General features: G+C 37.0%; 1 pseudogene; it reads right to left on the minus strand.

Annotated features, from left to right (window-relative positions):
- Positions 1 to 7,703: 7,703 nt before the first annotated feature.
- On the minus strand, positions 7,704 to 10,458 carry LOC115990467 (annotated as a pseudogene).
- Between the last annotated feature and the right edge of the window lie 2,069 nt (positions 10,459 to 12,527).

Here is a 12,527-nt window from a genome sequence, read left to right on the forward strand (position 1 = left end):
GTCTAGAATGCAATCACATGTTTCTTTGATGTTGCCATGTCTATGTTTCTGCCTTTGTGATATCTTGTTGTTTGCTGCCTTGGATGAGATGATATGATATGCATGATAGATGTATGCTAGCCTTGATGTGAGTTGCCATGATAAATGTATATTAAGGCTTTTGGGATGATTGATGTCATGTTGATTGCTAGATGTATGCTAGTGTGTATAAGTATAGATAACAATATTGAATGAGCCTTTAATGAGATTAAGATATAAGGCACAATGACTAGAAGCCGTCTCATGGTTCGGGTGGGGTTGGGTGCCTAACACCTTTCCACCCTCATACTTAAACTCTGAACCCATACTTTGGTAGTAAGACTAGTACTTCCACGTAAGGACGCTATATTTATGGTTCCTAGATCTAATCTAGGTGGTGACTCCATTAGTCCACAACCATATACATGAGATCCTTATTGCACTCACAGTTATGTTTGCAACTTACAGGTATGCAAACAAAATGCTTTATTTTTTAAAGGTACAAGTATTGAACTAATTAAATACAAGTTTGTTGAAGATGATAAGGTAAACGACACTGTTAAGAGATAACATGTGCTATTAAACACACATGTATCAACTAATTCAAACGGTGCGTTTCATTAGAAGCAACAATTAGTTAGTTTTCAAGAAGTTAGTTACAACACAAGTTTGAGCGGGAAATTCTGTGTTGGTTGTTAGAGGATTTTTTTAGATGATATTAATAAGTGATAAATGATTTTTGGATTCTTTGGTTGACTATATATATCTGTGTACTATGTAAATTTCTCATATAGTGAAAATATCAATTTTCTCTTTCTCACAAATCTCTCTCTCTCTCTCTCTCTCTCTCTCTCTCTCTCTCTCACTTTTTCCTTCGTTCTCTGAGTATTTGCTCTAGAATGTTCAATAGCTTTCTTGTGATTCACTTACAAAAGCCACAAATGGCTTCTACTGCAATGTCATCTTTAACCTCAACAATGGTGTCCACTTCTGCAATGGTGTCCTCATCCACTACTTCACCAATCAATTTGGTCAATTAACCTCTTCTACTACTGTCAAACATGGAAAATATAAAGATAGTGAAACTTGATCGTACAAAATATATAGTTTGGAAGCATTAGATCACGATGGTGCTTGATACCTACTCAATGTTTGAATTGCTTAATGAAACTCAACTAATTCCTAAGAAGTTTCTCAAAGATCATTTAGGAACAATCGCAAAAATTATGAATCTTGGGCTGTGTTTGGTTCCCGTAAAATATTTTCAAGTGTTTGGTTGCATTATGAAAATTGTTCTAGAAAATATTTTCATGGGTTTGGTAACATTCTGAAAATGCTATTTTCCACCACCACCGACACAAAACCGACCACCACACAACAGAAAAACCACCAAAACACCACCACCCACACCACCACAACAACAACAAAAATCAAAATCACACAGAAATCAAAATCACACAGAGAGAGATCGGTTCGTGGGTTTCCGGCGAAGTCGAAGGCTCTGGGTCAAAGATTGGTGGGTTGAAAGCTCTGGGTTCGTGGCGTGATCTGAGCTCTGGGTTTGTCAGCGAAGTCGAAGATTGGTTCGTGGGTTCGTGGCACGAAGGCTTTGGGTCACCGGCAAAGTCGAAGGCTCATGGGTTGCCGGCGATAGGCTCTCTCTTCTTCCTCTCTCTTTCTCTCTCTCTCTCTCTCTCTCTCTCTCTTTGTGCGCGCGAGCGTAATCTCACTCACACACTCTCTCTCTCTATTTTTCAGAAAATGAGATTTGAAGGTAAAATAAAAACGGAAATGATTTTACACCCCAACACACGGTCAACTTAAAAGCATTTCCGGAAAATTTATTTTCCATGTGCAACCAAACGCTCGCATTTACGGAAAAGCATTTCCGGAAGTGATTTGAAGCCAAAACAAACACAGCCTTGATTACTTGATCTAGAAATCGAAGGAGAAAGAACTAGTTACATTCATTAGCTCAACACTTACACCTTCAATTGTTACTCTTACTATGGGTTACCACTTAGCAACAGAGGTGTGGAAGGTTCTTGAAAACCGTTTCTCCTCAATTTCAAGGTCACACATCATGAACCTCCAAGGAGAACTCCATAATATCAAAAAAGACATAAATTCTATAGATCTATATTTGCAGAAAATCAAGGTTATGAGTGACAAGTTGATGGCAGTTGGAGTAATTCTTGATGATGTGGAATTGCTTCACATAGCAACCAAAGGTCTTCCAAAAGACTACAATGCTTTTAGATCTGCCATACATACAAGGAGTACATAATTGAGTTTTGATGAACTCACTACCTTGCTCAGTGCAGAAGATGAATCACTTAATGATACTAGTGATATCAAGGATACTTTTGCAATGGCTACTACTCCTAGACCTGAAGGTTATAATCAATATAATCAGTATAATGGCAGAGGAAGAGGAAGAAATGGAAATAGAGGTAGAAGTAATGGAGGTGGTAGAGGTTCCAATTCTTCTCCATATCAATACTTTCCATACTCACCAAATTAGAATTAGTAGAACCAGTTTTCTCCAACACAGGCTCAAGGTCCCAAGAGTGAGAGACCAACTTGTCAAATCTGTGGAAAGATTGGTCATCTTACCATTGACTGCTATCATAAGATGGACTATGCTTTTCAAGGGAAGCATTGTCCTACAAAGTTAGCTGCTATGGCTACTGCTTCAAATGCAGCAATTACTCAAGAACAACCTTGGCTTGCTGATAGTGCAGCCATTAATCATGTCACATCCAGCCTAAATTCACTCTCATTTCCTCAGCCTTATAATGGACAAGATCAACTTATTGTTGGTAATGGTCAAAATCTTCCAATCACACACATAGGTAATGTTCAATTCCCTACTCAAACTTCATCTTTTCATCTTAAAAATGTTCTTAGGGTGCCTTCCATAGCTTCAAATCTAGCTTCTGTTCACAAAATTTGTCATGACAATAAGTGTTGGTGTTATTTTGATGAAAATCTTCTATTTATTCAAGCCTTGGCCACAGGGAATGTCCTTTACTAGGGCAAGAGTGAACAAGGTGTCTACCCTATCTACCCTAGTAAAGCTTCTAATCTGTCTCTTCAGTCTAGAGTCTGCAATCATGTTGCATCTACACCTTCCACTTGGGAAATCTGGCATAACAGTCTTGGACATCCACATGCTCAAGTTCTGCAATTCCTTTTTCCAAAGTTTAAATTTTCTGCCAATAAGTGTAATCTCACATCTTGTACACATTACCTCAGTGGTAAAATGCATAAACTTCCTTTTAATCAGTCTCAATTTACTACACATTCACCTTTTGAATTAGTGCATTCTAATGTATGGGGTCCTACCCCAGTTTCATCTCTCAATGATATCCAATATTATGTGCTATTTGTTGATCATTATACTCATTTTACATGGATTTAATTACTTAAGCAAAAGTATGAAGTCTTTTTCTATGTTTGTCAAGTTTAAATCCATGGCTGAAACTCAATTTTCCTCCAAAATTAAGATTCTAAGATCAGATGGTGGTAGGGAATAAGTTTCCAAATCATTTGTTTTTTTTTTCTTGTTTGCAAATGGTATTCTCCACCAACTATCTTGCCCATAAACTAGCCAACAAAAAGGTTTGGTGGATAGGAAACATAGACATCTTATTGAAACCACTATCACTTTACTATCTAAAGCTTCTATTCCTTCCACTTTCTAGCCTTATGCTGTCCAAACTGCTATTTTTCTTGTCAATTTGTTGCCTACTTCTATTCTGAATTTTCACTCACCTTGGTCTTTACTTTTTCACTCTAAACCTGATATTAGTCAACTTAAGGTGTTTGGTTGTGCTTGTTACCCTCTTCTCAGACCTTATAACTCTCATAAGCTAGATCCTAGAACTGAAGAATGTATTTTTCCAGGATATTCCATACTTCTAAAGGTTATCTGTGTTTTGATCCTAGTTCTAAAATTGTGTGTACCTCTAGACATGTTCTATTTAATGAGACTAAATTCTCATATCCAAATCTAATCTCTTCCTCTCAGTCACAGTCTCATCCTCCTTTATAGTCCCTTTGGTTCTCCAATCTTCTCTATTTTCACTCTCTTAGGTTGCATTTGGGATTAGAGTTTGAAGTCTGCTTATTTTACTATTTACCTTATTTTGCTACTATCCATGGGTCCAATTGCACTTTTTAGAACTATCCATGGGTCCCACTACACTTTTTAATACTATTCATGGGTCTCACTGCACTATTTCAACTAACTTTTACCTTTATCTACAGTACTTTCAGCAAAATATTTCTAGTTTCAGCTAAATAAGCTATTCCCAAATGAACCCTTAATCAGCCTTCTGTCTTAGGTCCATTGCCTTCTTAGAATTCCATTCCTTCCACTTCCCCTTCCAATTCCACTTCTGACATTTCAACTCCATTGTTACATACTACATCTAATCCTATTCCACAATCCACTTTACCTACTCCAGCTACTCCCACTTCATCACCTACAGATTTACCTATTGTTCCTATTGATCCTAATCCATTACCTATTGTTCCTGTTAATCAGCACCCTATGCAAACCAAAATCCAAAAGTGGAATTTCTAAACTTAAGCTTTGATATAAAATTACTTTTAACTATTCTTTTACTAAACCCCCTACCTATAAGATTGCCTATTCTTATCCAAATTGGTGCAAGGCTATGGATGCTGAATTTGATGCACTGCAGAAACAACATACTTGGGTGCTTGTTCCTCCACCTCCCAATGTCAATCTTGTGGGATGTAAATGGGTTTTTAAACTTAAGCTTCACAATGATGGCTCTATAGCTTGCTTCAAAGCAAGGCTTGTAGCTAAGAGCTTCCATCAGCAACCAGGCACTGATTGTACTAAGACATTTAGTTTAGTGATCAAACATGCAACAGTCAAATTAGTTCTAGCCATTGCAGTGAGCTTTAATTGGCCTATGAGGCAGTTAGATGTATCAAATGCCTTTTTCCATGGTTATCTCAAGGAAGAGGTTCATATGCAACAACCTCCAGGCTACATTGATCAATCCAAACCTCAGCATGTTTGCAAATTACTGAAGTCTCTTTATGGCTTGAAACAAGTTCCTTGAGCCTGGATTAAGAGGTTTACCTCACAGTTGCTTCATCTAGGGTTTGTAGCTTCTTTGGCAGATACTTCTTTATTTGTATATCACTTTGGCCCTATTGTTCTCTATCTTCTTTAGTATGTTGATGATATAATCATCACTGGCAATGTTCCCACTCAGATTTCAAATCTTGTTCACACTCTCAATTCCAACTTTGAACTTAAGGAACTTGGCCTTCTTAATTACTTTCTTGGAATTCAAATAACTCCTACTAGGTTTGGTCTCACCTTGTCTCAGTCCAAATATGCCTCTGATGTTCTACACAGATTCAATATGCATAACTCCAAGCTCTGCAAAACTCCATGTTGTCCTGTTACAAGTCTTACTCCTACCATTGGGTATCTTCTTACTAATCCAACTACTTATAGGAGCATGGTTGGGGCTTTACAGTACCTTACCTTTACTAGACCAGACTCGGTATTCAGTGTTCACCAGTTATGTCAATTCATGCTGATAGACCAAAAATGTATTAACCCCTTTGGTAAATTAATCAAATAATTATCCAAGTTAATTAATTAAGTCAATTTAACATGCAATAGCGTGGTAGCATAAACAAATCACCAAATAACTAAATGCAGTGGAAAATAAGTTTGACACAAGTGATTTGTTTACGAATGGGGAAAACCACCGAGACAAAACCCCATCAGGTGAATTTAAGGTCACCACTCCCGAGAATCCACTATTATCAATCATAAGCAGTTACAAGTAAAAAGAATCCCAATACCCAATACCAACTTACAGTTGAACCTTACCCTAATACCCAATTGGACTTGTATTGTAGTGACAATCTCTCCTTTCAATGCACGAATCCCAGAACGTGACTAACCAATGATGCACGGATCCCAGTACATGACTAACACACCAACTTGAGGAAGATTGTTGGTTGCAAAGTTCTTCAGTTCATCAACAGTAAAAATCAGGAAGCTCTTCGGTCATAAAACCCTTGGCGTAAAGACATAGTAGCTTCTACAGAGAATATGATGAACTAGAGCAATTTTTGTCTCCGGTTACAATATGCATGTATTATTACTTTGCATCACTTTACATCCTTGTGACGGTTCTTAAAATAATCCTTATATATGTCTAGGGTTGTGAGAAAATAAACCCTACACAAATACTCAAGGATATGCATGTAATCAGATCTGGAAAACCTGATTTCGTAATTCTCGACAGATACAGCTTGTGTTGAGTTTCTGTTGAGTTTCAGAAGTAATTCTTGGTAGAAAGGATTCTATTGAGACTTCTGTCGAGCTTTAATGAGCAGCACATTCTTCACTTGTTTCTTTGTCAGATTTGCATGACTTCAATACTAAACATTAACACTTGTTTCTTGAAGTACTAAACCCATTCTTGATCTACCCAATTACAAGTAAAGTGCGTTTTGTCAAAAGATTATCCAATTACATCAAATATGTCCCTAACACATGCAATCTCCTACTACTACCCACTTACAAGCTGCAAAGAGAGTAATTCATTATGTTAGATGTACCCTTACTCATGGTGTTCACCTTTCTTGTGGGCCTCTCACTTTATTTGCCTTTACTGATGCTAATTGGGTAGGGGATCCATTTGATAGGAAATCTACTACTGGTTTCATAGTGTTTTTGGGGTCTAATCCTATCTCATGGTCATCTATGAAGCAAACCACGGTTTCCAAGTCCTCCATCGAAGCTGAGTATTGTGCACTGGCCACTACAGTTGTTGAGCTTTCTTGGCTTAGAACATTATTTCATGAGCTTCATCTTTTTCTTCATCATATTCCATTTCTTTGGTGTGACAATGTCTTTGCCATTGCTCTTGCTTCCAATCCAGTGTTTCATGCCCGTGCCAAGCATGTCGAGGTAGATTATCACTTTGTTCAAGAAACGGTTCTTTGCCGCGATCTTTGTGTTCGATTCGTATCTAGCAAGGTCAATCTTGCCGATATGTTTACTAAACCTTTGGCTGCTCCTCTCTTTCTTTTCTTCAAAGACAAACTTATGGCTTGTTCCTCCCCCATTCGTTTGAGGGGGGATGTTGAAGATGATCAGGTAAACGACACCATTTAGAGATAACATGTGTATCAACTAATTCAAACGATGCGTTTCATTAGAAGCAATCCTAACTTAGGCACACAGAGCATTTCATCTCATGCTAGCAAAGCAATAGTTAGTTAGTCTTCAAGAAGTTAGTTATGACATGAGTTTGAGCGGAAAATTCTGTTTTGGTTGTTAGAGGATTTTTCTAGAAGATATTTAGAAGTGATCTAAGATTTTTGGATTGTTTGGTTGATATATATATATATATATTTGTGTAATGTGTAAATTTCTCATATAATGAAAATATCAATTTTCTCTTTCTCACAAATCTCTCTCTCTCTCTTTACCCCCCCCCCCCCCCCCTTTCATTCTCTAAGTATTTGCCTTAGAATCTTCAATAGCTTTCTTGTGATTCACTTACAAAAGCTTAGCTTTTCTTCAAGGTTATAGAACCAAACAATTTATTTGATTATTATTTGATTATTGACACATCTATAATTTAATATGAGACCCAACTATATTTCTTTTCTCATGTTGTTGGATAAGAAGCTTTCATGGCAATGCCACAAAGTCCTTCCTTAGCAGCAATGTCCCTTTTCATCCTTATATAGCCACCCTCACCCCATCTTGTGCCCCATGAATTTTTCACCAGCCAATACTTAGTCCCATTAGTATCAATACCATACCTAACCATTGTGACACCATGATCTAGGCTTGTACCACATTTGCTAGTGAAAATGCCACTTGAATAGAAACGGAAAGCATCTTCACCAGCATCAATGGTGACTGAGACTAGTTGGTTGGCTAAAGCCTACAACAAAGCCTTCTCATCATTAGTAGGCACATCTTTGAAAGCTAAATTTGTGCTAAAACACAAGAGTTTGTTCAGACCCCCAAATAAAAATTACGGCTAGATTGCTTTTACTCTAACTTAGACTAAGTGCGGAACAAGAGTAAATAAGCGCAATGAATTGATAACTCTACCTTAAGCCATATTCATCCATCATCAACAATAAAATGAAAGCTTAAAGAGTAGGGAAGAGAGATGCAAACACAAGATAACACCGAGACATGTTATTGAAGAGGAAACAGAAGAACTCGGCGAAAAACCTCTTTGTGACCCTTCTAGTTGAAATTGATCCACTAGAGAATAAAGTTGGAGTACATACACGAATAACAAAAGACCCTCCAAACCTAGTCTACCCTATGTACTTGAGCCCTCCAAGCTTCTACTACCAACGGACTTCTCGGAGTCTTGTCTTCTCTAACTTTTCGGATCTCGCAATTTAGCCCAATTGCATCTGCCAATGAATGACTTCTTCTAATACTTCCTAGCGGCACTAAAATCTCACTTTACACTCATAATGGGTATGGTAAGTGTTTGGGCTAGCAACCTCTCAAAGATCTAGAGATGAAGAGGTAGGAGTTGAGGAAAACCACAAGGAAATGTGTAGATGATTGTGGGTATAACAATCTCTAACTCTTAAGAGTATTTTCTAGGGTTTTCTCTCTGAAAAACACTCCTTACAATTTGTGGGTAATTAAGGTATATATAGTATGGGTAAAGATTTGGTAAAGCAAAACACAACTTTTTGCCAAACAGAAACTTTTGCGGGTCCTTCGTGGGTTGACCCTTCTCTCGAGATAGTCGCAAAATTGATAGCCAGCATGACTCTTCATCTTCCAGTCATGTGCTCTACATGTGGCCTTCTCACGGGTTGCTTATCGCGAGCCAGTCGTGAAATCCACTTATTTAACTTTTGAAACTTGATTCTTCACCGATCTCTCACACTTATCCCTTACAAATAAACCTACATACATACAGGAAAAATGATTAAAGAAATTACAATCAAATTTGGCACGGAATTAAAGTCAACACAATATAGTTGGAAATCACAACTTTACACTTCATAACCAGTTATTATGGCTGAATGATCAGTTGTCTTCTTGGGGTTACAAGTGCCACCCACTCCCTTATAGGGGTAATTGGCTTCAATTATGAGTCCAAAATTATGTAGGACGAATTGGAAGGCATTGTCCATTAAACCGCCTTCATAACCTTGGTCTTTAGTGTCACAATCCACAAGTTCTTGCTCAGATAGAGAAGTTAAATTACCAGTTTTAAGCTGGTTAATCCCTTCCACAGCAGCCACTACTAAAAATGACCAGCAACATCCTAAATAACAAAATGAAAGTGACCAATTAGCAATTTAGCATTACTATGATATAATCTATATATATAATAGTAGGTGAAGTTGAGAGAAACTCAAATTAGAATTCCAAATTAGAATTCCAATTTTGCGCCATGTGTTTTAAATTATTTATTCTCAAAGAGTTTTTTTTTTGTTTTTTTGAGAATATTCTCAAAGAGTTTTATTTCTTAATTTTAGAATTAAATGTGGGATCACATCATGAATATTCATCCAAGTGAGTTTTTAAGTACAAAAACTAAAGAGTCTAGAATAAATGAATCGTAAAAAAAAAGTTTTCACAATAATAATAAAAAAAATGGACAATTTACATTTTATAGCTAATAATATCCTTACAAATTTTTTTAAAGAGTTAACAAATTATAAAAATGACTATCAATAGTATTTCAATTATATATATGAGAATTATATTATGCATCTTATTGAATATCTTTAAGTGTATCCATGCATATGCATGGGGTTATAAACTAGTTATTATAAAAATCAAAATAGACGAAGGCACTTAATTATTACATTTTAAAAATACGAAGGTCCAAAATCGATCATCTTAAAATTGAGAGACCAAAACCGAACATACTTATATTTGAGTTTAAAAGCACAATTTACAGTAATGATTTATAAAAATCAAAAGAGGGAGTGAAAGAATCTATTTGCTCTTATAAATGATCACTTACCACACGATCCTTGGTCTTTGATAGGAGTCACAGCACCCTTCTGTCTCCAGTCTATAGAGGGTGGCACATCAGTCACATTCCCATATCTAAAAGATGTAGCTTTTAAGGAGGTGTGCACTACTTCAGAGGATTGCATATTGTAGCCATTAAGCATAGCACGATACTCCTCATTGGTTAGGTCTGCTAATTTGTTTACATTCAATGTGTATTTTTGGTCCAAGCCTTTGTTAAAAGCTTCTATCCATTCCACATTTTTCTTGAATATCATATAGCGTCTCTCTTTTTCATCCATGTCTTTGTAAATGCGTCCATGTTGAGCCATCCATTCCTCATGCTTTGTCAACATGTTTTGCTCATCAAGGGGGCCGTACAACACTTGTGAGGTACCAATGGCCAACATTAAGAGAGAGGCCAAGCAGAGGAAATAATTTAGGCTTGCATAAGCCATGGTACCAAACCAAAGTGATATCTTAGTGAGTATAGAGGTGGATCGATCTTTCAATGCACAACAATTCCAAAATGGCCATGGGATTTATAGGCAAGGATTAAAGTTGTAACACTAATTTGCATTTTCTTGAGAATGCTGGAGAGGGACCTGCCATATACTACGTACCTTGGAGGATGTTCTGGCTTAGAAAACCTCGAATATTTGAAAATTGCAATGCAGTATGTCAAAAGAAGTCCTCTACTTAGCGTGTAAGCTGTTGCTGTTACTTCCTAATGATCAAAAGGCGAAGTAAATAACATTTCCTATAAAAAGATATCTTGTTTTTTGATAATTGATATTGTGCTTTTGGTTGGATCATTAATATTAGTTTATAATATTCATTCATTGGTGTGATTAGATTTTCTACTATAGTGACTAGGTTCAAAGGTCCACATGATAAATACTACAGTACTAAATATTTTCATTTTCATGTGTTTATAAGTTTAAGTTATACATTGTGTAATTTTTTTAGACAATTGGTAAGTTGCCCGTGCGATGTACGGATAATGTTGTAATGTTTTATGTAAATTTTTTTTTGGAAAATATTATACATATATGATAGCATATTTATTATAAAACTTTATTAGTAATGAGTTCATCATAAAAAGTAACAATTTTAAATTGCACACTGAAAGTTCAAATAGTGTATAAACCACCCTTGAACGTTTAGACCCCCAAATACAAAATAACCAATTCAAGTTTTATGACAAATAACTAGTGCGCGGAAAATGAACATAAGTTATAAACAGAATTGGAAATCAATCTAAGCCAATTATAAATCACATCCACAGCTGAAAATAAAAGGCAAAGATAGAGGGAAGGAAGATATAAACACAAGGACAACACACGATGTGTTATCGAAGAGGAAACCGAAGCCCTCGGCGTAAAACCTCTCCGCCGCCCTCTAAGCGGTAAGTAATCCACTAGAAAATGTAGTTGGGATACATGAACAGCAATAGACCCTCCAAGTCTAATCTACCTAGTGTATCTAAGCCCTCCAAACTTCTTACTCCAACGAGGTTGCGCCGAACCTATTTCTTTTCTAGCGTCCCGGATTTCGGTACTTGACCATAGTATCAACCAATGTAGATTGGTTCCTTCTTAACTGCTTCCCAGAACACCAAACAGCCCTCTCACAGTAATGGATATGGTGAGAAAAGGTTTTGGTAAAAAGACCTCTCAAGGGTTTAACAATGGAGAGGAAGAGAGTTGAGGAATTTGAAGAGTCTCTTATATGAAGATTGTGGATGAATCAATCTTGTATAACACTAGGGTTTCTCTCTCAAAATTCTCTCTGGAAGCTCTCTTTCTTTTGTGGGTATAATGGGTATTTATACTGGGGTGAGAATGGAATGTGAAGAGTCAGGTTTTTCAAAACAAGGCTGGCTCGCGGCTTGGTCTTGCGGCTTGACTGAGTCGCGAGTTCCAATCGCGAGGTAACTGAACAGCCAGTTGTCCTATTTTGTCCTGTAGTGCTTCAACTAGCATGACGCTTCAACTTCTGGCATGCTTGGCACGTGTGCTGCTTCTGGCGGCTTGAAACCACGAGTCACCGGCGAGATCAAGTCGCGAGTCTCTGTTTTCTTGCACACTTTTGAGCATTTCAACACTCTATCTCACTCACTACCCTTACAACGGTCTCACCTAAATACAGGATTACTAAATACTGAAATACAAGCAAATTTGGCACGGAATAAAGCCAACAAGATGGTTGATTAAATTCAACCTTACAATCTCCCCCTTTGGCTATTCCGTGACAAAACCCTAAAACAAACTCTAGACTTAACATGTAAGTTGGGAACAGTTGAGCAAAACTCACTTACACCTAACTCTAGAAACTATGATGCTCTTGAATCATATGAGTATGAAACTCCTGAAACACAACAATACACCATGATCATTGTATGCAGAAAAGCATGAAATGCATATGAAGCAGGCTATATGTGATCAAGTAAAGATGGAGTTAAGAAACAAACCATGGC

Source organism: Quercus lobata, chromosome 5 (genome assembly GCF_001633185.2).
Source record: "Quercus lobata isolate SW786 chromosome 5, ValleyOak3.0 Primary Assembly, whole genome shotgun sequence".
NCBI lineage: Eukaryota > Viridiplantae > Streptophyta > Magnoliopsida > Fagales > Fagaceae > Quercus > Quercus lobata.